The sequence below is a fragment of the Drosophila mauritiana genome, unplaced genomic scaffold (genome assembly GCF_004382145.1).
Source record: "Drosophila mauritiana strain mau12 unplaced genomic scaffold, ASM438214v1 U_166, whole genome shotgun sequence".
NCBI lineage: Eukaryota > Metazoa > Arthropoda > Insecta > Diptera > Drosophilidae > Drosophila > Drosophila mauritiana.
The window spans coordinates 1-6517 of NW_022881296.1; the positions used below are offsets into that span (position 1 = coordinate 1).

At 43.5% G+C, this 6517-nt stretch overlaps 1 long non-coding RNA gene across 1 annotated transcript; it reads right to left on the reverse strand.

The window, feature by feature from the left end:
• Positions 1-2153: 2153 nt before the first annotated feature.
• On the reverse strand, positions 2154-2464 carry LOC117149151. The gene is made up of 2 exons (XR_004460075.1): positions 2406-2464; positions 2154-2345 (listed from the first exon to the last, which is right to left on the reverse strand). It is a non-coding gene; the product is annotated as an uncharacterized LOC117149151 (long non-coding RNA).
• Between the last annotated feature and the right edge of the window lie 4053 nt (positions 2465-6517).

Sequence of the window (6517 nt, forward strand, 5' to 3'; positions counted from 1 at the left end):
CATTATCGCATTTGCTTACTGTTCAGTTTCAGTTTTCAGCTTTCAGTTTTAACTACCGCAAATGCCACGCAACTGGAAAAGAGCAAAGTCGCCCACTCTCAACTCTTAACCTTTAAAACCCAGGCAACCGCACATCTGTGTATAGCCAAAGCTAAAGCTGTAGCCGTAGCTTCAGCAGTAGCTATATATAAATCTATATCTGCATGTACCAGTATATATGCGTATATATATAGATATGTATGCATGTGCGAGCACAATACGCACCACGCACTTTAAAAGGGCAAAAACAAATCAAGCATCCGCCGCGTGGGCGTCGCCCCCAAGTTCACAGTTCACATGACATACACATCATCATTGCCTCGCTTGTCGTGATAATGATGATGATGATGATGAGTGTAACCTGCAGTGGAGGCTGAAATAATATTGCGAGACACACTCCACCCACTCGCATAATGAGTTAATTTATTTGGCAAAATTTACATACCGTATCAGGTATCAGGTATCAAAGGGTTTTCCAGCTGTGTCGGCTGCTTAGCTCGACCTTTCGCTCGAATACGAATCTCAATACGAATCTGAATCGAAATCTAATATGCGACCGACCGAAAAAGAAACAAACGCCGCACACAAATGCCACAAAATTGCGTCTCTTAATTGGTTTGACTTGAAGGCATAATTGCTGAATTGCAAATCTATTTTACATGGGCTTAACTACTCAACAATGTCTGGCCATTTTCTCAATTCTCGTACAAATAATTCCTGGCCAAAAGTGTGGAAATGTGAATAGAATCGGCTGAAAAGGGCATCCTACCCATTCGAAGCGGTCATTTGGGCAACTGTTTCGCTATTTATGACCAAATACATTCGTTTTTAACCCGACAGCTGGAAGATTCATATTTCAAAAGCCGGACGCAGTAAGTTACTGGGTTTTCTATTCGTTGCTTTGACTAAGTGCATGTAAAAATAGAAACCTCTAGAGTTAGTTGCTGAGTAAGTCGCTTGAAATGTACCAACAAAAACACACTCGAAACAATGACGTTCGATGCGCAAAGAAGGTCCGTTTCAATGAAAATGGGTTCGTACCTCTGGAGTACTGGCGTAAATCTATAACCGCTATGCATATATCACAGGCGCTATAAGTATGGATTTCTTAACAACTTAACTATCTCATAACTCGCTAACTACAATCTTGTAAGAGATCACTGGCGATTGCACTACTTATGCAAGAGTTAGGCAACTGGATCGTTGCACTGATCGCAGTAGATTTTTAATTAAGGTCACTGGCTCATAGCCATTAAATCCATATCCATACTAAACCTAACCACATGAGTTTAGGATTTCGGACTATGTTCTCAGAGGAGACTAAATGGAACTGTCTTCTCACCTGGGCAGATTCTGGAGGTAGCGCATCTGCTTCTCGCGCCGCAGCTCGTCGTTCAGGCGGCAGTAGGTGTTGTTGATGCAGACGCTGCGCCGCAGGTTCGCCTCCGAGTCCTTGATCCTCTCCATCTTGTGGGCGCACAGCTGGAGGATCCGCTTGCGCTCCTCGCGCTGCCGCAGCTTTGGCGAGATCATGGGCACACGGGAACGGTGATGGTGATAGCCGATGGCGGGGAGCAGCGGGGTGGTCCAAACATGTCCGAGTCTTCGTCGCTGCTGCTGTTGTTGCTGCTAATATTGCTGTGGTTGTTGTTGCCGCTGCCGCCGTCGTTTGCAGATGCGTGTGTTTGTGGGCAAGGTCATTGTGCGTTTTTCAAGCAAGTGTGTGTCTTTTGCTGGCTTGTCTGTGGGGTTTTTCTTTGCCGAAGACAGAAAACAACTGCCTTGATTTGCAATTTGATTTTGATTCGGGTGATTTTCAATAAATTACTTTAAACAAGGAAGTCACACACACTCGGCTCGCACACGCACACACGCTCTTTTGCGAGCTCTTTTTGCTCTCTTGCACTTGCTGCTGCTGGTATTGCTGGTGCTTCTTCTTCTTCTGACTTTGCTTTTTCTTTTCTTTTTGCTGATTTCTGTTTTCTTTTTGTTGTTGCCTTGCCTGAGATTTCACTTGGCTGTTCACCGTTAGTCGAGCCTGCCGCTTATTGTTGTTGTCTTTGAAGTTTGGCAAAATTCAAAATAATCCAGGACTTTTGAATTTTCGTGTTTTCTTTTTTTTTAAGAACTTGCACTTGCTTACGCTATGTAGTCAAACACAATAAAAAAATGCAACAAAAACTGTCAGATTTGTTCGTTTGGTTTTAGGCACACAATTGACTCAAAATTGCAGAGGGGTCGGGGCGGGGGCTTCACATTAATTGTTTCTATTTCTTAGTGGTCTCTTCGAATTTTTCGGTGGCCGCCTGTTGAGGGTTAAAGGTGAGGGGTGAAGAGAACTTTGGTGCTTGGTCACCGTGGCTTACTGTTTCGGTTTCTGTTTCAACCGCACACGTCCGCACGGTTCTCGCGTTCGAAACGAAATAAAAACGCAAACGCTGAATGAAAGACGTTCGCTCGCAGCCGCTGCCACAGTGGCGTCGCTGCCTCTGCCCGCGGCGGCAGAGCGCACAGATGTTGCGTTCAAACGGAAGTGACTTAAGAGAGCGCCTAAGAGAGAGAGAGTGAGAGAGCGAGTGGCCTACGTGCGTATTTGTACATGCATACACACAGCTGAGGCAAAAAATAATAACACCTAGGCGCTTAAATAAAAGTTGTCAGGCCAATCGTCTCAAACTAAATGAACTTATTGACTTTATGAACTAAGTAATAGACATATTGTATTTATCTGCATCTTTACAGACAAAATAATCTTAGTTGCAACTATATTCCGTGCACAAATGACTGTCATAATTTTTTCAATATTCCCACATACCATAAAACTGTTATTACATTTCAATGCTATTCTCTCCACCTGCACTGTACATGTGTATGTATATTTGTCGCAAAGATTTTACTCATTTGTAACGGAAGCAAATCGCTGGTCAGTGGGTGGTGTGTTTGTGTTGTCGTGGGTGTTGGGTGGTTGGGCGCATCGGTGATGAGCATAATCCGCATAGTTGTTGCTCCTGCCCCTTTATTATGTAAAAATAGTGACTTTGGCTGGATTTGGATATACAAAGTACTTGCTGAGGCAATCACCTTCACTTGCGGCAGCTGCTAATTGAGAAATCCACACGGCGCTGAAATGGAATCATTGACATTGCCAAATTAGGCGTGGGGGTAACCCCTTGAACTTATCGGCTCGGCTTAACGGGTTTTACAAAATGATATACACACATATGTATGTACACGCATACATCTGCTCATGCTTGTAGTGTCTCCTATAGTCTGTTTTGTGCGAATCAGAATAGTTTTTTAAACGTTTTCTTAAATATGTATGCATACATGGATGTATGTATGCTTATGATTACTCTCTGTAGAAGGTCTATAAACTATGTTTGATGTTTTGAAATGCAAGCCCGAATCAACCCCCTTCCCCGTTTCCCGATCGCTTCTTCCTCTTCAACAAGTTCATCTCATCATTTACAGTTTTAGCATGATCCGAAAAACAACAACAACAAAAGCAAGAAAGCGGGCACAAATAATCGTAACAACAACAATTGTGAGGTCAGTTTGGCACTAGTCAGCGTGTGTGATTATGTGCGCACTTATGTCTGCATACACGTACATACATATGTACATATGTTTGTGTGCGAGCACAAAGAGACAATGCAAATTTGCACTCAAACAAAGAGAGTGCGAGTGCGAGAGAAAGGAAGAGTTCATGAGCGTGCGTTGTGATGGGCAGAGGGGTTGAGTACTGTAAGTGGGGGGATCTTTGTTTATCATTTTTGTGTACTATTATTAAGGCGCCGCTGACGATGACGTCTGCTGCTCACGATGACGACATACACACACACAAACACATGCATACTTAGGGTTTGCACGTGTTTGTGCAAAGTGTTTTTAGCCGCAAGAAGTAAAGTTCTCGTTTTGATTTTGTTTATTCAAAATTGAAATTCGCAGAAACAAAAGCTCCCATGACGACGATGATTCACATTCACATGCCAGAGGCTGCGGGGAAAAACATCAGGAACTTATCAGCTAATTGTGTCGCAAGAGACAAATAAGCCAGAAACATTTGCTGTGCGCGTTTCTTGGTAGAGCGCCATCAACTCGATCTCGATCTCAGTAGTTCATCTTTTATAATGCCCACACATACACATATTTATGTATGTACACAAGTCATATGTAAGTATGTATGTATGTATGTACATACGATTTTGATTCAATGCAGAGCGCACTTTAAAAATTACTCATTACTTTGAATCAGCCGTACCTACATACATACATACATGTGACATTTGTCTTACACCTACTTTCGATATTGCCAATTTTCAATGGTTTTACATACATATTTCCCTCTCCTCTTTCCACCTCTATTCATAATTTCTGTCTCTTTTGCCGCTTAAATGGACCGTTTTGATTTCTTTCGCGCCTCATTCCAATTCCATTTACATCCCTCTCATTCGCTGCATCGCTTCCATTTCCATTTCCATTGCCACACGCTTCGCGCTCTTTTGCATTTCTTAAAGTCGCCCAGATAAGTTCGGAATTACGTAATTAAGCGGCAGCAGAGACAACAACACCAACATGACCAACAAGCTAACAATTAAGTATTTATTGCTTTCAATTTGCTGCCCGATAACAAAAGAAGCCAAAAAAACAAAAAGGAAAACGAGAGACTGGAAAAAACAACCAGAACAAAGTAAATAAAAACCGAAACGGACACACACACACACACGCACACCGCTACCTGCGTCGACAGCGGCAGCGAAATCAGCGCCATGCTTCAATTTTATTCCGTTTGAATTTGAAGATGTTTTTAGTGCACTGCCATTAAGTCCTTAGCACGCGCTTTTATTTCGCTCGTTTCAATGTGCAGGTGGGAATAACAAAAAGCGGTGGATGGGAGTGACAACGAAATCGAAACTTTGCAACAAAATTGCATTTGGCAGAGCAGCGGCGGAGCGCGGTAATTTCAATTATCAATAACATATTTAAATTCCCCATTCTCCTCCCCTTCCATTGTCCTCTGCTCCTCCTCCTCCACCACCACCTACACCTTTTATACTCGCTCTCTCAACTCATGACTGCTCTCTCTCTCTCTCTCTCTCTCTCTGCGATGGGGACGTTCTCTTTGCTTTTGCATCGGCCACTTCACTTCAGCTGAGAGCACAGTGGTATAAATTGGCAGCGCAGTTGATGACTTATTGTTGCATTATTGTGTTTTAACCATACAGCCAACAAATGCTCGGCGTTCAAACCCTTCATGGAGTAACGCATATTAACGGATTGATTCTGATGGCGTATATTGTCGGGGATTATCCAACGTCTTAAAGACAAAATCTTACAAATCGCAGTATTTACCTGGCAAACGTGTTAATCCACAGGTAAGTTGGGCTGAAACCACCCTAGGTCAATATCGAGGTTCTTTTAGATTTTTCTTAAGTTTGGTTGTACGCATGTCTCAGTTTCGAAGGCTTGTCATGCCAAATTCATTGTTGCCCAATTGTTCTTGTTCTGGCCCACTGTGCCGCGTGTGAATGAACGTATAAAAAGTGAGAGCGTCGCCTGCCCGACTCATAAACGAAAATCAATGACTCCCAATGCGCGTACCCTTCCCCCACCCCCCTGCGGAGACCAACGCTTTTTGGGAGTGATAAATGCCGCCTCAGCGTCGTCAGCAGATTTCAGCCTGCGCATGTTTGTCGGTCCGCAAACACTCGCAAACACACATACACTTGCACACACACGCTCTTCCCGTGATGTTTGTTGATTTGGCTGCATTCAAGAAACGACTGTGCTTGGGGCAGTGGGCATTGTTAGACTTTTAGTCGTTTCAACTCTACTTTCAGTGGGTATCATCCGCAACCAAAAGGAGGAAGACAAACATTGCATGTACATACATACGTACATACATATGTACATACGTAGTACGTAGTACGGATTACGTATTACGTACGGACAGTTGCCATTTATGCAAGGTGGCTGTTGTTCCTGCACTCGAACACATGTTTGTGTGGTCATTTGTAATTTATTTGGTCAGGCGAGCAACAAGAAAAAAGAGTAATGAAAGGATCAAATGTGCGTAGAACGTATAAAGGGTGTGACATCACAATTATTTGATGACTTCGTTTAAAGTTGGAAAATTAGACAAATGCATCACATCGAAATGAACTATTCAACTTTGCATAGAGTTGCCGTTTTATGTAGGCATTAGCATTTCTCGCCGCTTCTTCTGCTCCTCCTCCTGCTCTTCGCTTTGGCTTTGGCGAGAGAGCGCCTCTTTGGTCTCTTTGTGTGTTTATGCTTTTAACATTGATACGTGCCACTTTTCGCATGCAGACTGGCAAGGAGCAGCTGGGGGAGAAAGAGGAAGTGGCAGAAGCTGGCGGACAGGGGCAAAGTGTGGGGACAGCTGGGTGAGTTTGTAATTAATTGCGGCCTTGCCTCCCCTCCACCGCCAAACATCCTCATCCTCGACAGCCAGGCT